This window comes from Chanodichthys erythropterus, chromosome 3 (assembly GCF_024489055.1).
Source record: "Chanodichthys erythropterus isolate Z2021 chromosome 3, ASM2448905v1, whole genome shotgun sequence".
NCBI lineage: Eukaryota > Metazoa > Chordata > Actinopteri > Cypriniformes > Xenocyprididae > Chanodichthys > Chanodichthys erythropterus.
In genome coordinates, this window is record NC_090223.1 from 3,535,798 (window position 1) to 3,560,642 (window position 24,845).

The 24,845-nt window shown below is 39.7% G+C and overlaps 1 long non-coding RNA gene and 1 pseudogene across 1 annotated transcript; one reads left to right on the forward strand and one right to left on the reverse strand.

Moving 5' to 3' along the window:
• Positions 1-24,845, reverse strand: part of LOC137015311 (zinc finger protein 729-like) — a 343,783-nt pseudogene that overhangs the window by 258,095 nt on the left and 60,843 nt on the right.
• On the forward strand, positions 20,170-21,215 carry LOC137016958 (uncharacterized). Its single transcript, XR_010894519.1, has 3 exons — positions 20,170-20,387; positions 20,540-20,581; positions 20,808-21,215. It is a non-coding gene; the product is annotated as an uncharacterized lncRNA (long non-coding RNA).

Genomic DNA, 24,845 nt, shown 5'->3' on the forward strand with positions numbered 1-24,845 from the left:
ATGACCATATATGAACTGAACTTCCGCAGACACACCCATCTTATATCATAACTAACAGCAGGACAGCTGATGATTCATGCTCTTTCACATCGATTATGTCACTGATACTCTTTCTAAAGGTACATTAAGAGTGCATGTTTGTTGGTACCAAAAGTGCACATATCAGAACCTTTTAAAGGGTGACAGCTTTTTTAATCTGATAGTGAACTCAGGTTTGTGTAGGACGAGGAGTCTAAAGAGTGATCTGTAGTGTTGATACTGACTGATGTGTGATCTGAAAGCTTTGATTGATTTTGAGAACAGCTGATATGGTTTTTGAGAAGAGTCTGGGGTTTTGTGAATGTAGTCTAAAGATTTGGTTTTGTGTTTCAGGTTTTGAGAAAATGAGTGAATGTTTATTTTTAGAAAACACTTCTCATGCAGTAATTAGTTTGAGGCTTTCTGGTGTCTGTTCTCAAAACATGAACATAATTCATCTGATCTCACTCTGTGTTTAAATTTGAATAATTTGAGCTGCAGTTCATCAGGACAATAAACACATTCACGAGTCAATCCTTCATTAGCACTAGCAGTGATGCTAACAGCTGAACAAGTAAAACAAGACTCTGTTCTGCTGAAGCTCATCTCAGATCGTCTCTCTAGAAGCAGCAAATCTCTGTGGATTCACACATACAGACACATAATGGAGAACAGAGGGAAATCTGATATATGGTGCTTCAAATGTTTTCTAAATCAACTTCAATTATGCTTAGAGTTCAAATGGGTAAGACTGGAGACACAAAAGACACTGAATTCCAGAAATAACCCATGTTTCACAATCACACAAAACACTTAACTTACATCTGAAGGTGTGAACTTTGGTGGTCTGCGTGTGACTCAATCTGATTCTGATGGTTAAACGTGGTTTCAAATGTGAAAAGATTTTACAGTTTATCACCATTGATTTAGTCACTGTCACTCATGTGTATTATTGAGGACAACATTCTCCAAAACTATGATTTTATTTCACAGGCATTATCAAAGACTTACACTTGATGCTGGGAAATCTAAGGATAGTATTTTACTGAAGATCAGTGAGCAGTTTAACTCACTCATGAACACTCATAACAAAACAGTTTGTGGATCAGCAGCTCACAATAACAACAGCAGTTTACGTCATTCGCAGATAATCACTTCCCTTTTCTGCAGCTCTGCGAATATGTGTGTTCAATAAAGACATTATGATTATGATTGTTTGTTGTCTAGACTTTCATCAGATGGCATTTCCTGACAATTAATGCAGAAAACCAGTGAATTCCAAAGGGTTTTCAACTGTACATGATATATTATTTCAGAGAGTCCTCATAAACCTCAAATACCAACATGTTTGTGTGAGGAGGACCTATTCATTTCTTAAATATTAAAAAAAAATATATATATATATATATATATATATATATATATTATTTACAGCGCCTCTACTCTGCTGCATGTGTTGCTCTTACAGCTTTGAGATCAAAATAATTTACTGCAGGATTTCATTGATGACACACAAACCACTACATTATAGCAGACCACACACACACACACACACACACACACACACACACACACATGTTTGATTGTAAACTGCCTTGGGTGTACAGTTGTACATAGGAAAGCGCTATATAAATGCCTCATTCTATTCAACTCACATGTACACACACACACACACACACACACACACACATACAGCGAGGTTCAGTAAGGTACTAATGGAAACCTGTCATTGAAAGTCTAATTTAAACCTGAAAACAACAATCTTTTAGGATTTTGAAAAGTTTAAATATAGGCTAAGTGAAAAATCGCTTCAGAAATATTTAAGATCTTTGATCAAAGATTACATTCTCTCTTCACTTCTCACAGGTAAACTGATTTCTTCTAAGGATATATCCCACACTTATAATATATTTTTATGTTATTTAACTTTTCTCTTTTTAAGAGCTATGAGTGTGATAGATTGAAATATGCATTTAAATTCATAATATGCAATTAAATTCATAAATTCAAAAACAGTAAAAATATTTTACATATGATCTTGTGAATGTTTAAAACTTTATAGAATGTACATATGTAATTTGTTTATCATTTTGAGTTCATCTGTGATCTATTAGTTGGGCACATTTAAGGTGTGTGATCGATTGCTCTGGCCTGCTGGAACACTAGGGGGAGATCTCGCGGGTTTCTTCATTCTACATAAAGTTCACAGTGGGGAAACAACCACGAGATTTATGTTTGTTCATCTCCCTCTTTTCAGGTATTCTAATGATAAACTGTTATAAGGTGTTAATGATATAATGTTTAAGAGTGTGCAGATGTTATAATGATACCGATTGCATTTTGTTAAAGATGTTTTAAAAGTTAATTATTGGTTTAGAGATGTACGAGCTCAGCCATGAGATGGCGCAAGGCCTACATAATGGTGCGAGATCACATGTAGAGTGTTTAATATTTGCGTATTTTGTATTTAATGTTTAATGTTGTTGGTTTAGTGCCAATTGGTTGAATTGCTTTAAAAACATGAATATATTGAGAAATGTGAAAAGTGAATTACAGAGAATCCAAGATATTGATGTATTTTCAGACGAGATAATTGTTTAAAGAGTATTAACATGTTATTTTGAATTGTATCAGATATTCTCATAAACAGCTATATAATATGTATTAATTAATGTATTATTTATAAATAACTGAAGATCTTATAAGTAACTAAAAATTGTATAATGAATAGCTTATGGTACTCATTGTAAAAATCTGTGAAATGAAAAGAGAAGATCATTGATGCTGTTTTGCAAAGTTTATTGTCACTTGTCATGAACAGATTCTACATAAAGTTCACAGTGGGGAAACAACCACGAGATTTATGTTTGTTCATCTCCCTCTTTTCAGAGGTATAACATTTGGAGGCACCGCTGGGATATACTCTTCAGAGGGTGGTCGTCACTTACCTGGCAGACAACTTTTGATGCAGTACATCCCCTAAAACAACCCAGATCAACAGTGGAGTGGAAAGAGTTCCTGCAGTAAAGGCAAGAAAGACGTAAAGAACTGTAAACCTGAGGCCACAGAGATAATCAGGTGAAACAGATAAATTCACTCAGTCTCAATTAAGCCCCAACTCAGTGAAAAGATCCACTCTAGAGTCAAAATGGAGACAACAGTGCTAGAGGAAATGCAAGTTGAGATCATTGCCATGTTAAATCCCCTATCCAAAGACAAACTTCTCAGTGTTTGTGAGTTCCTGAACATATCAGATCAAGAGAAAGTCCCTTCTAAATCACGCATGTCTCTGATCTCTCACATCCTTCAACATCTTGAAGAGGACATAACAGAGCTAGAAGATGGTGGCATGTCTGTACTATTAAGCTTGAGAGATAAAATAGTAGAATTGAGTACAGTCGCTGAAAATGAGCCAACAGAGCAATGCAAAGTCGCAGAAAAAGATAGATTGCAAAAGGAGTTAGATGAACTGAAGTGTGCAATGAAACAAAAATTGAGTGAAATGCAACAATTGGACGAATTGAGCACAAAACAAAGTAGTATTCAGCCTCAACCACAAATTGCTGCACACCTGCAACCCTTTGTGAATGTTCAGCATTTAAGCCCACCTTGGCGCAAAGAGTTCAAAATTTCTGGACAAATCGGTGAGCCAGGTCAAAAAGAGAAATTGACCTTTTCAAGTTTGGCTCACCAGATCGAGAACGGTCTGAGCAGAGGCTACCCAGAATGTGAGATTTGTGATGCAGTCATTCGTGCCATTTCCCCTGGCTTGCAGTTACGAAGCTATTTAGAAGGAAAGTCCAATCTGACTCTACCTACACTCAGACGAATTTTACGTTCTCACTTCCAAGAAAAAAATGCAACCGAACTTTATAAGCAACTTACTTCTGAATGCCAAGGGAACAAAGAAACACCTCAGAGTTTCCTAATGCGTGTTTTGGACCTGCGTCAGAAAACCTTGTTTGCATCCCAAGAAGTAGAATCAGGCCTAAAATATGATCCAGCGTTAGTTCAGAGCATGTTCTTACATACTGTACTCACCGGTCTCCAAAGTGACAGCATTAAAGTAGACATGCAGCCCCTCCTTCTTGACATGAAAACCACAGATGAGGCTCTGTTGGAGAAATTAAATATTGCTTGTGCTAATGAGGCAGAAAGACAAAAGAAAAAGAAAACCCATGTGCAGCACACCCCTACTGTTGTCCATTCAGTCAAGTCCAGTGATGAAACCACTGATAAGAAACCCAGTGTGACTTCAAGCGGACCAAAACCATCTTCCAGTGTGCTGTCAGAACTTAAAGAACTGAGAACTGATATAGCATCACTAAAAACACTCAGTGCTGAAATAGCTCACATTCGAGAATCATTGCAGCAACCAGCCTTTGCCTCACCACAATGCCCCATTCCTACACCGAGGACTTCTGACAGAGAAATTGTTCAGTGTCCAGTGCAACCATATTGGCCATCACCGGGTACCAACCAAACAAGAGTGAACACTCAATTTCAACCCCAATATATGCCTCGACAATATTATGCACCGACTACTCGTTCTCAAGCAAGAAAGTGCTTCAATTGTCAGCAGCAAAGAACAGAGGACCGTTGCATGCATTGCTTTAGATGTGGCAGTGGGGAGCACTTTCAAGCAGGATGCAGAATTCGTGGCATTAAGCCTTCAAGGGAGAGTCCTTTAAATGGAGAGCGGTTACTTCCGCGGGACAGGGAGTAACCAGATCCACTGACCAGTCCCAAAAATGTGCAGCCTGTGAAAGAACAGAGAAGATAATGAAGCAGTGTTCACAATGTAAAAAGGCACTGTATTGTTCTAAAAACTGCCAAACTCACCATTGGGTTGAACACAAGCAAACTTGTATCAACTCACTGAAACCAGTGTCAAACTCCTGCATGACCATGAGTGTTCACGCCCCCTACAGAATCAAAGTTAATCAGCATTCTCCTGTGACATCATTGGTAGGGAGGCAATGTCTTGTTGAATGTTACCTGCATGGCCAACAAATTCAAGCACTGTGGGACACTGGCTCTCAGGTATGTGTCATTGATGAACTGTGGAAACAGGAATACTTACCAGAAGTCCCATTGAGAGCTGTGTCCGATATCCTTGAGGCTCCAAATACGTTGAACCTTGTGGCTGCCAATGGCATTGATCTGCCCTATATTGGATATGTTGAAGTGACATTCAGATTATCATCACCGGCATCTCACCAAGCTGAACTTGTCATTCCTATGCTCGTAGCGAGGGGTCAAAATCTCTCACACCCTATCATAGGTTTCAATGTGATAGAACAAATTGTGAACTCCATTGAACAAGCACAACCAAACACTGTAAACAGTATGCTTGAGAGAACTGTGAAAGCTGCATTCCCCAGCTTAAAGAGGAGCAAAGTCCAGACATTTATCCAACTCTTGAGTGCAGAGAGCTCATGTGAATATACAGTAAAGACCACAAAAGTGCATGTTAACATTCCAAAACGTAGTACTGTACAGGTCTTATGCAGAGTGTACATGCAGCCAGTTAAAGAGGACAGCACACTCCTTTTTGAACCTGATGTGAACCCCCAATGGCCGGATGGGCTTGAATTCACAGAAAGTCTAGTGAGTCTAAAAAAGGGGGCTCCAACAAATATCACAATTGAGGTGTACAATGACACTGATCATGATGTAACTCTCATGGGCCAGACCCCAGTCGGTACATTACAGTTGGTCAAGAATGTCTTACCTGCTAGTATGTTTGAGGTGCCAGTAAACTCTACCTCTGTTGGGGTATGTCACATCCAGGCAGCGGATACTGATGAATGGGACCCGCCTGTCGATGTCAGCCACCTGAATAAACACCAGAGACAGGTAGTACAGCAAATGCTAAGAGAAGAGTGCCATTCATTTTCTAAGTCAGACAGCGACATTGGGTGCATCAGAAATTTGCAACTGAGCATCTCACTTAAAGATGATGAACCAGTCAATCGTACTTACATGTCTGTGCCAAAGCCTCTGTATCGTGAGATGAAAGAATACTTACATGACCTCATAGTACAAGGCTGGATTGAAAAATCAAACTCATCCTACTCTTCTCCAATCGTGTGCGTAAGAAAGAAAGATGGCAGCCTCCGTTTATGTATTGATTATCGGGACCTGAACAGAAAGACTCACCCAGATAGACAGCCAATTCCGAGGGTGCAGGACATTATGGACAGCCTTGGTGGTAATTCCTGGTTTTCGTCATTAGATCAAGGGAAGGCCTACCACCAGGGGTTCATGTCAAAGGAGAGTAAACACCTAACTGCTTTCGTGACACCATGGGGCCTATATGAATGGGTGCGTATCCCTTTCGGGCTGATGAATGGTCCCGCAGCCTTCCAACGATGTATGGAAGAGTGTTTAGAAGGCTTGCGAGATGAGATCTGCATCCCATACCTCGACGACACCTTGGTGTTTAGTAAGACCTTTGAGAAACATGTCCAGGATGTAAGAAAAGTTCTGCAACAGCTTAGGCAACATGGCATCAAACTTAAGCCAAGTAAGTGTGAGCTTTTCAAATCTGAAGTCCGCTACCTGGGTAGAATAGTTTCTGCAGAGGGAAGTAAAGTCGATCCCGCAGACACAGAAGCTGTCAGATCCCTGAAAGACAAACAACCAAAGAATGTGGGTGAGCTGAGGAGAATTCTTGGTCTACTTGGCTACTACAGACAGTACATTAAAGATTTCTCTCGCATTGCTAGCCCTTTGTATGACCTGTTAAAAAGTACTCCAGAAGATAACGCTCACCTGAAAAATAACCAAAGACAATCAAAGACAAAATGCATGAAAACTGGTGTGCCATCGAGTAAGTCCATTACCTGGACGGAACAACAGCAGAGCACCCTTGAACAACTAATTGACTGTTTGCTCCAGCCCCCTGTATTGGCCTTCCCGGACTTTTCACAGTCTTTTATACTGCATACTGATGCGTCAGCTCAAGGCTTAGGTGCAGTATTATACCAGAAGCAAAATGAGAAACTTCGTGTGATTGCCTATGGGTCCCGTACTCTATCCGCTGCTGAGAAAAACTACCACTTGCACTCAGGCAAGCTTGAATTTCTTGCTTTGAAGTGGTCAATCACCGAAAAATTTCGTGATTACTTGTATTATGCTCCAACTTTCACTGTATATAGTGACAATAACCCCCTTACTTATGTCCTGTCAACTGCCAAATTGAATGCCACCGGTTGCAGGTGGGTTGCTGATTTGGCAGATTTCCACTTTACAATCAGATATCGCCCAGGCCGTGAAAATATTGATGCTGATACGCTGTCGCGACTGCCCCTTGACATAGGAACTATGATGAAAGAGTGTTCTGAGGAATTGTCATCTGATGTAATTGGTGCGACAGTTCAAGCTGTAGAAGCTCAAGAGGGTCCCAGCATCCCATGGTCAGTCTCCACTAACTGTTCATCTATTGAAGCTTGTCCAGCAGTCCCGACAGTAACTCCATTGTCAATGACGGAGATCCAACAAGCACAAACTAATGACCAGGATATTAGTCCTGTATATGAATGCAAACTGTCTGGAACCAAACCTCAAGTAAAACACCTAAAAGATTACAGCCTCAAAACAAAATACCTTTTTCGTGAGTGGGGAAAGCTTACCATTAATAAGGATGGTATCCTCTGCCGAACCACTTCCACACGTACACAGTTGGTCCTCCCTGAGAAATTTAAAGGAACAGTCGTGCGAGAGCTTCATGATGAAATGGGCCATCCAGGTACAGATCGCACTCTCTCACTCATCCGTGAACGTTTCTTTTGGCCATATATGCAGGCTGATATTGAGCATTATGTCACAAAAACATGCAGATGCCTGAAGCAGAAAAAGCCCTGTTATGAGACAAGAGCCCCATTGACAAACATTGTTACGACTCAGCCCTTTGAATTGATCTCAATTGACTTTCTCCACTTAGACCGCTGCAAAGGAGGTTATGAGTATATACTTGTGGTAGTAGATCATTTCACCCGATTCGCCCAAGCATACGCCACTAGTTCCAAATCGGGTAAAACGGCTGCAGATCGTATCTTTAATGATTTTGCCTTAAAATTTGGCTTCCCGTCTCGCATCCATCATGATCAAGGTGGAGAGTTTGAGAATCAATTGTTTGAACAGCTCCAAAAATACTGTGGCATCACGGGCTCCAGAACGACCCCATATCATCCGCAAGGCAATGGCCAAGCCGAGCGTTTTAACAGGACATTGTTACAAATGCTACGAACGCTCACAGAAAGTCAAAAATCTAACTGGAAAGACTCCTTGAATAAGCTACTGTATGCTTATAATTGTACCCGCTCAGAAGTCACAGGGTTTTCTCCTTTCTACCTTTTATATGGAAGGTCTCCAAGACTGCCGGTCGACATGTTGTTTGGCTTGAATTCAGAAATGCCTACCTGTAATCAGAAAGAATATGTGGAGAAATGGAAACACGGAATGGAAGAGGCATATAAAATCGCCAAAGAGTGTGCTCAAAAATCTGCTGACAGGAGCAAAAAGAGCTTTGACAGGAAGGTAAGGAGTACCACACTGCAGCCAGGTGATCGTGTTCTTGTAAAGAACTTAACACCCCGAGGGGGCCCTGGTAAACTTCGTAATTTCTGGGAAGACAGTATCCATGTAGTCGTTCGGCAGATGGGTGGTGAGCTTCCAATTTATGAAGTAAAGCCAGAAAAGGGAAAGGGACGATCCAGAGTCCTCCATCGCAACTTATTAATGCCTTGTGACCACCTACCTCTTGAAACTACTCTGTCTCAAAAGATCAGACCAAAACAGACATTGGAAAAGCCTCAAGTCAGCCATGTTGAATCTGAGGAAGAGAGTGAAGATGAATTAAATTTTCATTATATACCACCACAAGTACCTCAACCAAACAATGTTGTTGAACCTGAAAGTCTCAAACCACTACCTACCACAGAGTCTGATGAGCAGCCAAATGGGGTCATGGAACAAGTTCCTGCTTCAATGTCATCTGTGGAGAGTGACCAAGAGGATCAGGAGCCACCTGTGGAGACCGACAGTGCAGAACAAGAGTTGAACTTACCTGCTGATGAACAGGTTCCGGCTCCCATGTCATCCCCTGAAAGTGACCAAGAGGGTCAAAGAGAGGAAACCTACCAGCCACCTAGAAGGCAAAGATACCCACCAAGAGTACTTACCTATGACGAACTTGGTACACCGACTTATGTCAGGCAACTAAATGGGATCTTGCAGACACCACAACAGAACTTACCGTATGTATCTGCTCATGGACTGTCAACATGGTTGCCACCTGTTCAGCAATGTTGTTACCAGTTGCCTGTTGTGTATGGAGTCCACTAAGGAGGGACCACGAACTGTTAAATTTGCAATTGGCATTATAGACTGTTACAGTCTGGCCCCTTGAACTTATGGACTGTTCTGTTTTAGGAATATTGCCTTGAACATTCTTTGAACTTTTAAAGTTTGAAATTTATGGACTGTTTTGTCTGAGGAATATTGCCTTGAACAGTCTTGGAAGTTTGAAATTTTGAGAAAACAATGGACTGTTTGCCTTATGGACTGTAGTCGTGAGAGGCTGTTGGACTCTTGAAATTCAAAGAAAATATGGACTGTTGTTTCTTATCACTTTGAAGTGTTGCACTTTGATACATGGACGGTTCTTTCTGATAAACTGTTGATTTGCTCCAGGAAGTGAACGAGTGAGTTTGGGACAATCTGTGGACTATTTAAATGTTGAACCGTTAAAAGAACTGTAGCACGAGAAAAAAAAAAAAAAACACCAAAAGGACTGAAAGACTCTTGTGTTAAAAGAGAATGGTAATGTCGAGACGACATTTAATTTTGGAGGGGAGTGTGTGATAGATTGAAATATGCATTTAAATTCATAATATGCAATTAAATTCATAAATTCAAAAACAGTAAAAATATTTTACATATGATCTTGTGAATGTTTAAAACTTTATAGAATGTACATATGTAATTTGTTTATCATTTTGAGTTCATCTGTGATCTATTAGTTGGGCACATTTAAGGTGTGTGATCGATTGCTCTGGCCTGCTGGAACACTAGGGGGAGATCTCGCGGGTTTCTTCATTCTACATAAAGTTCACAGTGGGGAAACAACCACGAGATTTATGTTTGTTCATCTCCCTCTTTTCAGGTATTCTAATGATAAACTGTTATAAGGTGTTAATGATATAATGTTTAAGAGTGTGCAGATGTTATAATGATACCGATTGCATTTTGTTAAAGATGTTTTAAAAGTTAATTATTGGTTTAGAGATGTACGAGCTCAGCCATGAGATGGCGCAAGGCCTACATAATGGTGCGAGATCACATGTAGAGTGTTTAATATTTGCGTATTTTGTATTTAATGTTTAATGTTGTTGGTTTAGTGCCAATTGGTTGAATTGCTTTAAAAACATGAATATATTGAGAAATGTGAAAAGTGAATTACAGAGAATCCAAGATATTGATGTATTTTCAGACGAGATAATTGTTTAAAGAGTATTAACATGTTATTTTGAATTGTATCAGATATTCTCATAAACAGCTATATAATATGTATTAATTAATGTATTATTTATAAATAACTGAAGATCTTATAAGTAACTAAAAATTGTATAATGAATAGCTTATGGTACTCATTGTAAAAATCTGTGAAATGAAAAGAGAAGATCATTGATGCTGTTTTGCAAAGTTTATTGTCACTTGTCATGAACAGATTCTACATAAAGTTCACAGTGGGGAAACAACCACGAGATTTATGTTTGTTCATCTCCCTCTTTTCAGAGGTATAACATGAGCACTTTGACTTTCCGGATGAGTGATGCTTCGAGGAGAGTGGAGACTCCGTCTGGTCCAGCTGATCACGTGAAGAAATAATCAGTATGAGGAAGGAAGATGATACAGTGAAACTAAAGCAGAACAGATGTGTGATTCAGTGAGAAACCACAGTGATGATCAGACACAGGCATTTTGCACAAAATGACACTTCAGAAAGTATATCTGTACTCATAAATGGGATGTGACTAACTTATCGTTTGTGTGATTGTGTTGTTCACAGAGTGCCTCTGTTATTGCACTACTTTAACATTTACCCCCAAGTGAAATGTGATGAGTAATGCTTTCCCTCAGCATTGTGCAAGACAAATCTAGCTGTCTAGGCCAACATTTTAGTAAATGAGAAACAGCTGCTATTACTTTAACCCTCAGGTTGTGTTCAAAACCCTATAACACATGTGATGTTCCCGGTCAAAAATGACCGGCCCATAAAAAAAAGCATATAAATCACTCATTATACCATATTTTCACCCAATCTTGGATTCAATCTTTTTGTCAACAAGTTCTCTTTCAATTAGGACTGGTTTTATATTTTGATTTGGATCTGAATAATCATAGGCCTCATTTATTTGAGAGTAGGCATTTCATTTTTTTAGTAATTTTTTTTAAATTTTTGAATAATTTTGGAAATATTAAATAAAATCTGAAGAAAATTGGTATTGTTGATCACACTAGTCTACTATAATGTTTCACCAGAAATTTTGTTTTGAAACTTTTGTTTTGTAAAAAAATATGGCACATAGTCACACTTGTGGTGTTCCCGGTCAAAAATGACCGGCCTATAAAAAATAGCTTATAAATCACTCATTATACCATATTTTCACCCAATCTTGGATTCAATCTTTTTGTCAACTTGTTCTCTTTCAATTAGGACTGGTTTTATATTTCTGTTTGCATCTGATTAATCATGGGCCTCATTTATCTGAGAGTAGGCATCTCATTTTTTGAGTAAAAAACAAATAATTTATGAGTAAATTTGGAAATATTAAAAAAAAAATATGAAAAAAATGGCTACTGTTGATCACACTAGTCTACTCTAATGTTTCACCAGGAATTTTGTTTTGAAACTTTTGTCTTGTAAAAAATATGGCACATAGTCACACTTGTGGTGTTCCCGGTCAAAAATGACCGGCCTATAAAAAATAGCTTATAAATCACTCATTATAACATATTTTTACCCAATCTTGGATTCAATCTTTTTGTCAACTTGTTCTCTTTCAATTAGGACTGGTTTTATATCCTGTTTGCATCTGATTAATCGTGGGCCTCATTTATCTGAGAGTAGGCATGGTCAAAATGGTCACAATGGCCGACCATTGAAAGTGAATGGGAGAGATTGAAAATAACAGAACAATTTAGTTTTCAGGAGCATGTTCATTATTTTCATGTACACATATGAGCATATGTGCTTGCAAACATCGAGCCCTTGGACCTGTGCATGTAAACTTTTGCAGCTCGTTTTTGTATTTGGTTGCGTTGTGAACTTTTGCAGCGCGTTTTTGTATTTGGTTGCGTTGTGAATTTTTGCAGCGCGTTTTTGTATTTGGTTGCGTTGTGAACTTTTGCAGCGCGTTTCTGTGTTTGGTTGCGTTGTGAACTTTTGCAGCGCGTTTCTGTGTTTGGTTGCGTTGTGAACTTTTTCAGCGCGTTTCTGTATTTGGTTGCGTTGTGAACTTTTGCAGCGCGTTTTTGTATTTGGTTGCGTTGTGAACTTTTGCAGCGCGTTTCTGTGTTTGGTTGCGTTGTGAACTTTTGCAGCGCGTTTCTGCATTTGGTTGCGTTGTGAACTTTTGCAGCGCGTTTCTGTATTTGGTTGCGTTGTGAACTTTTGCAGCGCGTTTTTGTATTTGGTTGCGTTGTGAACTTTTGCAGCGCGTTTCTGTATTTGGTTGCGTTGTGAACTTATGCAGCATGTTTTTGTATTTGGTTGCGTTGTGAATTTTTGCAGCGCATTTCTGTGTTTGGTTGCGTTGTGAACTTTTGCAGCATGTTTTTGTATTTGGTTGCGTTGTGAACTTTTGCAGCGCGTTTCTGTGTTTGGTTGCGTTGTGAACTTATGCAGCATGTTTTTGTATTTGGTTGCGTTGTGAATTTTTGCAGCGCATTTCTGTATTTGGTTGCGTTGTGAACTTTTGCAGCGTGTTTTTGTATTTGGTTGCGTTGTGAACTTTTGCAGCACATGTGTTGTCAAACTCATGAAGAAGTTACCCGTTGTACTCCAGTGAAGTCCACAATATGGAGAAAAATCCTGCAAAGTTTTCCTCAACCTTATTTTCCTTTCAACTGAAGAAAGAAAGACATGGGGTGAGTGAATTATCAGGAAATTTTAATTATAAAGCAAATCCTTCTTCTTTTGAAGCCGGGTCACTGCAGTCACGGCCAGTTTGTGTTTGTGTGTGTGTGTGTGTGTGTGTGTGTGTGTGTGTGTGTGTGTGTGGTAATGTCAGATGGATAAATGTATATTAGATGCAGGTTAGGGTAGGATCAAATTTCTCTCTGTGGAAAAGAATGTGTGTAATACTCAAAAAAGTTTGTATGTTTTAACGTGTGTGTGTCTGGGTAGCGTGTGTATAAATGTATCGATACATGCACAGGTCCAAGGGCTCGATGTTTGCAAGCACATATGCTCATATATGTACATGAAAATAATGAACATGCTCCTGAAAACTAAATTGTTCTGTTATTTTCAGTCTCTCCCATTCACTTTCAATGGTCGGCCATTGTGACCATTTTTGACCATGCCTACTCTCAGATAAATGAGGCCCATGATTAATCAGATGCAAACAGAAATATAAAACCAGTCCTAATTGAAAGAGAACAAGCTGATAAAAAGATTGAATCCAAGATTGGGTGAAAATATGGTATAATGAGTGATTTATAAGCTATTTTTTATAGGCCGGTCATTTTTGACCGGGAACACCACAAGTGTGACTATGTGCCATATTTTTTACAAAACAAAAGTTTCAAAACAAAATTCCTGGTGAAACATTAGAGTAGACTAGTGTGATCAACAGTAGCCATTTTTTTCATATTTTTTTTTAATATTTCCAAATTTACCCACAAATTATTTGTTTTTTACTCAAAAAATGAGATGCCTACTCTCAGATAAATGAGGCCCATGATTAATCAGATGCAAACAGAAATATAAAACCAGACCTAATTGAAAGAGAACAAGTTGACAAAAAGATTGAATCCAAGATTGGGTGAAAATATGGTATAATGAGTGATTTATAAGCTATTTTTTATAGGCCGGTCATTTTTGACCGGGAACACCACAAGTGTGACTATGTGCCATATTTTTTACAAAACAAAAGTTTCAAAACAAAATTCCTGGTGAAACATTAGAGTAGACTAGTGTGATCAACAATACCAATTTTCTTCAGATTTTATTTAATATTTCCAAAATTATTCAAAAATTTTAAAAAATTTACTCAAAAAATGAGATGCCTACTCTCAGATAAATGAGGCCCACGATTAATCAGATGCAAACAGAAATATAAAACCAGTCCTAATTGAAAGAGAACAAGTTGACAAAAAGATTGAATCCAAGATTGGGTGAAAATATGGTATAATGAGTGATTTATAAGCTATTTTTTATGGGCCGGTCATTTTTGACCGGGAACACCACGAGTGTAACAAGGTAACAAAACCCCCACAAAAAATTAAGAAAATGTCCAAAAAAATATTGAGATTTAGTTATACCCTTTGGGAACAAAGTCACTAAGTTTCAGTCCAAAGCGATAACATTAACTAGTATTTTCGGGAAAAAGAAAATTGGTGTTCGGGTCAAATTGACCCGAACACAACATGAGGGTTAATATCCGATCTGTTTATACTTGGCCATTTTTTCATCCTTCGCTAACTATCAATAGAGTGAAGTAGCCTGTACCTGGGCCGCGATAAAAACGAGTCCCACTTTTGGATTCACATTGCTTACATTTTTTAATTGTGTTGAAAAACCTTGAGAAGCAGGCGAAAAGAAAGAAGCTGAATGTTCAGAAATTGTCAAGAAATGTACAGCTGCGAACGCGTTTGTTGAGCTGAATGTGTTTCTTCATCGATTTGCTCACAATGTTTTAACCTGTACATCTGTGAGTTCAAACTCCAAAATTAGTTTAATTGAAAAAGCAAGCTATTATTTTATATAAAAAAGTAAATATTTGTCTTTGATTGGCAAAATATTTCAGTATGTCTTTCCCCACAAGTAACTGTGTGATGAAGAATTGTATGATGTTGCTGTTCAGAATTATGTTTGTGTTATTGACACGTGCTGTTCTGTTCTCGGAGTATATTCTTGACTTAAAATGACAAGTGTTGTGGAAGAGATCTGATGGGTCAGTCATGGAGTCACTTTAAACACCCCGTATTGTTATGACGATGATCAAGAATATTTTCAGTAAGATTAAAATAGCTGACTAGATCGTATGAGACCAGGAAACAGTGTGAAGTCAAAGTACACAGTCACAGACAGCGCTTCTCTCTTCTCATTGGCTATCAGCTTATTACGCAATGTTTCTCGTGTGTTTGGATTCTCCCCTCTTTGCCCGGTGAGGCTCATACACCAAACAAGCGGTGCAAGAGGAGTTTCTTTCTGCTCTTATCAACTATTTTGTCCCAGCAGTTCGCTTAAAGTATGGCACCTGATATTCGTTTTAATAGGCTACAGTTTCATTGTGAACCGTCTTATGACTTATTATATTGTCAAATGATTATATTTTTGAAGTTCACGTGTAAAATGTTTTCGTGTGCCTTCTTGACTCGATGCGGCTCTGAAGTAAATCAATGATGATGCGCAATATTTAACTCCTCTGTGAGAAAATCATGGTTTTTATTAGAATAATATGTCAGTATTTTTTTTTTGTCTGCTGTAAACCATGATCTGTAGATCTGCCATGATCCCGCGCGTGTCCTTAAAATAACGACTTTAAATGTATTTCCATTACAAAGCGCGAGGCCGTAAAAGTTTAAAATATCTTAAATGGTTCAAAAAGTTTTAATCGTAATTTCCATCTCCTCTCAAATAATTAATTATCTCTTGGTTTCGTTGCACATTAAATTGTATTATTTAGCCTACATCAAAGTCTGGGCACAATATGCTTTACATTAAACGAAACGTAAACACTTTAATGCAAAATCTTTTTGTTTTTTTATTGTGAATTTTTTTGTAAGTATCGGGATCGGCAGATACCCGTGCCAACACTGACAGTCAAAGGGTTAACACTCAGCGCTTTGCCCCGTGTGTGTGTAGGTGTGTTTGTGTGTGTGTGTGCAGCGTAAACTTTCGATTTACTTCAACCAATCACAGTGAAGTGTGTTCGCAGATTGTGTTTATTTGTCTCATTTCGAGCAGACGTCATCGAGCATCATTTCCAGAAATGCTACGTGATTGTTGGACTTGATGCAGCGCTGCACAGACCGATCGCTGTATGACATCAAAGTACCGCGAGAGCGATTCAAACGCATACGGAGCCGTCTGTTCTGTAATCACTCTCGCGGTACTTTAATGTCATACACCGGTCGGTCTGTGCAGCGGCGCTTGAGGTCTCCCCTTTGCCAAAAAAAAAAAAAAAAAAGGAAGAAAATATTTTGCCAAAAAAGGGAAGAAAATATCCGGAAGAAAATATTTCAGTTTTCTGCTCTAATCACTTATTTTGACTAAAATCCATGTATGGTTTAAATACGTTTAAACAATTCTTAAGTCTTATAATAGCCTATATCTTATGATTATCCTTTAAAACTATCAAAGTGTGAAAAACTAATGCTGAGCATAAAAGTGCAACAACTTTATAACAGTTATAACTTTACTAAAACTTAGTAAGTAATTAAAAGTCGTATCACCATTTAAATATACTGAATGGATTATGATATTTGGCAGTTAGTACGGAAATATTTAAAGTTAAAGTTAAAGTTGTCCAGATTTTGCAGTAGAGATCTATACTTTATCTTTCATTATTTATAGTTACAGCGCCCTCTTGTGCCTAACATATAAACATACTTTCATCTAAAATGTGATGCTTTGTAAAGAAAAGATTGAAATTGAAGTCATTTGTTGAATACGTCATATTGTAAGAGTTATTTTCACTGGTTTAAATGCACATCACTACAGCTTTTCCACATTTGTGTAAATGTTTATTGTTCAACACGTCATTCAATGTTAATATACTGCAGTCATTTGGTTCTTTGTTTAAAGCATTTCTCTTCTGTTTTCAGCACTGGAACATGAACACAATCAATAAAACATGTGGAGAGATTCAGACTGAAGGAGGGTTTGAATACAGACTTCTGTCTAATATACTGAATCAAACCAGTGATGACTGTGAGCAGAGCTGGTATTCAAAGGTGAGTGTGTGTTTCTGTCTTCAAACTACACCATGACACACACATATACTTGTATATGTGGTTTACAGGGACTCTCCATAGGCGTAATGGTTTTTATACTGTACAAACTGTATATTCTATCACCCTACACTACCCCTACCCCTAAACCTACCCATCACAGGAAACTGTTTTTTGAATTTCAAAACACTCTTTTGTATGTTTTCTAAGCCATTCAGTTTATGAAGACACAGGAAGTGACCTCATAAACCATGTTTACGTTGTAATACCCATGTAATAAACCACAAACCGTGGTTCGGCTGTTGGTAATCACAGAGTGCTGATATACCAACAATGTCTGGGTTATCTGGGATGCAAAGGCAGCTTCTTGTGATGCTGTTAGTGTGCACCATGTTGAACAGGTTCAAGTAATAAACCATTTTATGATACAGTTGACGGGAAAGCCTCAGTGTTTCGCAAAACTTAATTTCAACTTCAACCAGAAAAATAAAAATCTGCTGGGACTGAATCATTCAGTCTTTGCTGCCATCTAATGGCGTGTTATTGCAGATTTCACTGAAATCCATGTCACAAACAATATTTAGCAACACCAAATACGGCATATTATTTAATTTATTCAGAAACTTTTAAATGAACAATGATAGCCATTATAAAAGACAATAGGAAATAAACACAATCATACAATTCATTTAAACGCATAAGCAGCGATCTAGAACAGGATTTAAGTTAAATAGAGTCTAAATATAAAATTATGAAAGTCATTTGTACATTTGAGGTCTAAAAAACTACATTCTCATCTAAAAAAACTCTTAAAACTACATTCTGTGACACAATAACAGTTGTATTTGCAAAAATATGCTGGATTTGCTCGACCGCCGCAAGCAGAGTGATACAAAGGCTGAAACGGTTCCAGTGCTGATTCTGGAGTATTGTACAGCTGGAGACGGCTCTCAGCCAATCAGATTCAATGAGTGGGTTTATGGATAGTGTAGTGAAGGAGCATAGTATATCGAGTCATCATTTAGTCTCATATAAAACATCTTGTTTTTGTGCGGCCCAACTAATTTTACTATCTTTGTGAGGACATTTGGTCATTTCTGACCAAAACATTTCTGTCCTCAAACTACACCATCATACTCACTCAAATGCATTACTTGATTCTCTTGTGTTTGATTTTTTTCAGGACGGGCGTCTGTTAGCAGATCCATCAGATCCACACAAACTGATGTATCCTGTGACGTCTGTATCATCTGATTGACTCGTCACATCTTACTGTGTGGATGAACTTCATCATGAGATTCAGTGTCATTCTAAAAAAGTAAATCAGCTCAATCTCTCTCAACATTCATCTGTTTTCATATTTAAACACAGAAATGATGATCATGTTCTTTTGATTTAATTACGAATCATTAGAGCTGCAGTTCAACATGAACACAAACTCACACAGTAATGAATCCTTCATAAACTCTATTAATGCTGCTCTGATGATTCTTTCTTTCATTTCAGATCACACATGAGGTGAAAGACACTCAGATTTTTAAAGAGAACCTCATTGTTTTTGGTCCATGTAATTAAAGTCGTAAGAGGTTTGGACCGACATGAAGGAGAGGAAATTATGAGACTTACTTCTGATACACTTCAAACACATTCATTACTATGAGAATCTGCCTTGACATTATTACAGACATTTATTAAAGAGACACACATATATGTCCTGATTCAGATCAAACTCTGTGTCGAAGTGAATCTGTCCTGATTCAGATCAGACTCTGTGTCGAAGCGAATCTGTCCTGATTCTGATCAAACTCTGTGTTGAAGTGAATCTGTCCTGATTCAGATCAAACTCTGTGTTGAAGTGAATCTGTCCTGATTCAGATCAAACTCTGTGTTGAAGTGAATCTGTCCTGATTCAGATCAGACTCTGTGTCGAAGTGAATCTGTCCTGATTCAGATCAAACTCTGTGTCGAAGTGAATCTGTCCTGATTCAGATCAAACTCTGTGTTGAAGTGAATCTCTCCTGATTCCGATCAGACTCTGTGTCGAAGTGAATCTGTCCTGATTCAGATCAGACTGTGTCAAAGTGAATCTGTCCTGATTCAGATCAAACTCTGTGTTGAAGTGAATCTGTCCTGATTCAGATAAGACTCTGTGTCGAAGTGAATCTGTCCTGATTCAGATCAAACTCTGTGTTGAAGTGAATCTGTCCTGATTCAGATCAGACTCTGTGTCGAAGTGAATCTGTCCTGATTCAGATCAAACTCTGTGTTGAAGTGAATCTGTCCTGATTCAGATCAGACTCTGTGTCGAAGTGAATCTGTCCTGATTCAGATCAAACTCTGTGTCGAAGTGAATCTGTCCTGATTCAGATCAGACTCTGTGTCGAAGCAAATCTTACCTGATTCTGATCAAACTCTGTGTCAAAGTGAATCTGTCCTGATTCAGATCAAACTCTGTGTTGAAGTGAATCTCTCCTGATTCAGATCAGACTCTGTGTCGAAGTGAATCTGTCCTGATTCAGATCAGACTGTGTCAAAGTGAATCTGTCCTGATTCAGATCAAACTCTGTGTTGAAGTGAATCTGTCCTGATTCAGATCAGACTCTGTGTCGAAGTGAATCTGTCCTGATTCAGATCAAACTCTGTGTTGAAGTGAATCTGTCCTGATTCAGATCAAACTGTGTTGAAGTGAATCTTCTCTAAGTGAATTATGATGATTGTGAATGTGTTTTTCAGTGAGGAATGAAACTACAGCGACTCTAAACTCAGGTGAGTTTCAGCTGATAAACATATTCACTAATACACCACTAATTCAGATCTGATTCAGACTCAATCCAGTTTGAATGTGAACAGGCCTGTTTTCTGTCATATTATCTTATATTTGTAATCATTGTGTGTTTTAAAGATGTTCTGGATGAAGTGACTCTGTCTCTCCAGCTCTCAGGTCAAACATCAAGAGCTTTAAACCCTTTAAACTCTAATATTGATTCATCATTGTTAGTGATCATCTGATTTCATTGGTTTATTAATTGAGTTGATCAGATGATTGTATCGTGTTGTTTGTGTCGATCAGTTCTGATTTTGTATCGTATGGTTTGTTTAGATCAGTTCTGGTGGATTTTGGCTCTTTTCTTCATCATGGTTGTTCTGATGTGTTTCATGCTGCATAAAAGGATCTTCAGGTGAGTCTGATCTCAGATCAGTCAGTAATTCTCAAGAGCTCATGTCATCAATCACATTTAGCTGAATTTCAGCTTCAGTCGCCTGTTCACAGGATCTTCACCATCTAAAGCTGTCTGATAATATATAATAATCAGATTCAATCTGTTCTCAGATGTTTTCAGAGGGAAGTGCATTAGGATGATCCAGAAATCAAGTGAGTGAATCCTAACAAACACTAGAGGGTGCTGTAGAAACACTAAGAATGGTTCAATTCCATGAATGAACAGATCAAATGTGCAGAAGTCACTGTGATGTAATGTTGTGGATCTTAAAGTGAGGGAAATAAAGGCTGAATCACATGATCATTTCAGAAGTGAGACAGACAGAAGATATTCTCTGACTGAAGCTTGATCTGCTGAAACTGGATGTGTTTCTCTCAGGGATCCTGAAGCTGGAGTTGAACTGAAGGTCAGAATTGATGATCCTCATTCACTGCAGTTCAACGGCTCCGTGTCCAGAGGATGATCTTCATCGTCATCATCATTGTTCATTTACTCAAACTCAGGGATTTTTGCTTCATTCTGAACTCCTCAACACTTTTTTTTCCCTGCATCTGTTCTCTGTTTTATTAATGCATTACATTCTTAAAGACTCGATCTGAAACCATGCTGTGTTTCTGCTGATCTCACCTGAACTCTGTTTTTATATGCTGGATTCATCACGTCATCTTTATCAGCTGCTCTTCAGGTATTTAATGTTGTTTATGCGCAGACAAATTCATTAAACACTTCCAGCTCTTTAACCTTCATTTGAATTGTATTGTGAAAATAATAATAAATGCATGCCTTCTCCTCTCTCTGTCTCCATATTTCTTCACATTGAAGGTTTTAAAGAATATAATCTTTTCTTTAAAACCACATCTTCATTCAAACTCTCACCGATGACGTTTCATCTTCCGCTTCTGTGCGGCGCATGTGTGGAGTATTCAATTTCAATTCAATTCACATTTATTTGTATAGCGCTTTTCACAATACATATCATTTCAAAGCAGCTTTACAGAGAATGCATGTCAGCATTACAATTTAAAGAATACAGTTAGCAAATGTAATAATTTATTCAATTAATCAATTAATTTACATTTAGGCAATTAATTTACAATCACTGTTAGCAGTTTAACTGAAGGTAGAAGCAATGTGTTCCTAGAAAAATTAATTACATTAACAGTAATTAGGATATATAGAGATTTGGCAATGTGAATGTTGATCCAGATGATTGCGTCTTCTGAAGTCCTCGCAGGAGTTGGCGCCGTCTCTTCACAGGTGATGGTCATCTGAGGTCTTCTTAAGAGGCTGGATCCAAACTGAAGCTGATGTCCTCTCTAGTTACCTCAGGACAGGTGTCCCGAGGTGAAGCAGAAAAGTAAATGGAGAATAATTAGCGTAGCTGCTGTTCACAACATTAAGCAAAGACAGTCATGTGCAATTTATCTGGTATGTGATGCATTATGTGAATGCTTGGCTAAAGAGATGTGTCTTTAATCTAGATTTAAACTGGGTGAGCGAGTCTGAGCCCTGAACATTATCAGGAAGGCTATTCCAGAGTTTCGGAGCCAAATGTGAAAACGCTCTCCCTCCTTTAGTGGACTTAGCTATCCTAGGTACAATCAGAAGTCCAGAGTTTTGTGATCTTAAGGAGCGTGAAGGATTGTAGGGCGATTGAAGATCAGTTCCTGCCCATGAGGGGCTTGAGGGGCGTCGGAGCGCCGAAGGTCGGCTGTCATCTTGCGTCTGAGCAGGGCTCTCTGCAGTTGGTGGTGTGCTGAGTCCCAAACCCTCTCGCTCTCCCGGAACCAGTTGTCGACTGCCGGAACGTTGGAGGGTTCCCCGTCCCAGGGGAACAGTGGGGGTTGGTAACCGAGTACGCACCGAGTACGCACTGTTAGTCCAGTTGTGGCTTGTCGGAGGGAGTTTTGTGCGTACTCGTGTAGCGGATCTCGCCCAGCACCACAAATGAACCACCGACACCAACCCTTTGGGGGACCTCGTCTGCAGTTTATTAAAGACAGGACAGGAATTAAGCATCACCACACTCTCAGTTCTGTGGTCTCTGTCTCGCTCAAATCCGAAGCTGTTCTAATAACATTTCCTAATAAAACATTTTTCTTTTTACAATGTCTCTTTTCGTTCATTTCCTTTCACAAAATGCATCACAAATTACATACAACACATCTTAGACACATTAAATCAGGTAAATAGATATAATAAACGCATATAACAAAATGTTCAATGTGTATATATTATTTGATTCCTTGAAAATACATTACAGTATGCTCCTCTGGAGCATGGAGGCGAGACAGAGCATCCGCTTTTATATTCTTGGAACCTGGACAATAGGATATGGAGAAATTGAACCGTGAAAAGAACATGGCCCAGCGAGCTTGGCGAGGGTTGAGTCTTTTAGCAGCCTTCAGATACTCAAGGTTTTTGTGATCAGTGAGAACTTGGAAGGGATGGTTAACCCCCTCCAACCAATGCCTCCATTCTTCCAGGGTAAACTTGACTGCCAGGAGCTCACGGTCTCCGATGTCATACTTGACCTAAGCCGGGTTGAGCTTGCGGGAGAAGAAGGCACATGGATGGAATCTACTTGGTGTCCCCTGCTGCTGCGATAGAACCGCTCCCACTCCGGTGGTGGAGGCGTCCACCTCCACGACGAAAGGCAAGTCTGGGTTAGGGTGGACGAGGAGGGGAGCGGTGGTGAAGGCTTTCTTGAGGGTCTCAAATGCGTTGGTGTCAGGTTGGGACCAAGACAGAGACTTGGGCTGCTTACATAACAGGTTGGTGAGTGGACTGACGATGGTACTGTAGTTCTTGATGAAACGGTGGTAGAAGTTGGAGAATCCGAGGAAACGTTGGAGTTCTTTTATGGTGGTTGGAGTTGGCCAGGTTTGGATAGCAGAAACCTTCCCCTCGTCCATCCGGATGCCACTGTGATCAATTACGTAACCCAGGAAGTGGACAGAGGGCTGGTGGAATGAGCACTTCTCTGCTTTGAGGAACAGATGGAATTGCAGTAAGCGTTGTAAGACCTCCGCAATGTGGTGGCGATGTTCGGTCAAGCTCCGGGAGTAGATGAGGATATCGTCAATGTATACCAGCACGAACTTGTGGAGAAACTCCCGGAGCACCTTGTGGATGAAATCCTGGAGGGGGCGTTGACCAGGCCATACGGCATGACAAGATATTCATAATGGCCGGATGAGGTTATACGCGCTGCGGAGGTCCAGCTTGGTGAACACAGTGGCACCACTGAGATGTTCCAGGGCCGCTGGGATGGGGGGAAGTAGATAACGGAATTTGGTGGTTATCTTGTTGAGTGCGCGGTAATCTATGCATGGCCGCAAGCCTCCGTCCTTTTTTGCCACGAAGAAAAAGCTTGAAGCAGCAGGGAAAGTAGACGAGCGGATGTATCCTTGGTGAAGGGCCTCTTTGATGTATTCCTCCATGGCCTTCTCCTCCGGTACAGACAGGGGGTAGATGCGTCCCCTGGGCACTGGCTCACCCGGTAACAGATCGATGGCACAGTCCCATGGCCGGTGTGGAGGTAGCTTGGAGGCGCGTTGCGGGCAGAAGACGTCACTGAAGGAGGCATAGTCGAGTGGAATATCCACAGAACGCTTCTCAACAGGACTTTCGATGGACGTGGCATTGATGGAGATGGTTTTGGAGAGTGAAGATCTTGGAACCGGAAGTACTGGGAAGCAGTTGGAGAAGCAGTGGTCGCCCCAATTCAGGACTTCGCCTGTGTGCCAGGAGATGGTGGGGCTGTGCTGTTCAAGCCACGGGTGCCCTAGAACCACGTCAGCGGTGGATTCCTCCAGAACCAGCAGATGGATGTTCTCCATATAAAGTATACCCACTTGTAGTTGAAGAGGTCCCACACAGCGACGAATCATCTTACGGCTCAGGGGTTTTCCCATGATGGAGTGGACCTGGTAATTAATCGGAGACGGCGAGGTTTTGAGTTTGAGTTGTTGACAGAGAGCGCCGGAGATGAAATGTCCTGCTGACCCTGAATCGAGGAGCGCCACCACTGGAACAGAGGCATTTGTAGCAGTAAGGTTTACAATAGTAGTGAGTGGTTTCATCTTTTGAATGGAAGGAATAATTGCACTCACCACGGGCCGAAGAGGACGAGTTGGGCATGTGGAGATTACATGCCCCGGAGATACACAGTATAAGCACAGATTCAGGGTCAGCCTTCTCTGTCTTTCAGTAGCAGTTAGACGGGAATTGTCCACTTGCATGGGTTAATTTGCTGGTTCTGGGGAGCTGACGGGTTCGGACCGACGGAGGAGGATGTTGGAGAGTGGCTGGCCCTGGTGTTCAAGGAGACACGACTGCATACGAAAACCCACGCGGATGGCCAGTTGGATGAAGCGTTCGTGTCCTATGGAGTTCTCATATGCAGCGAGATGC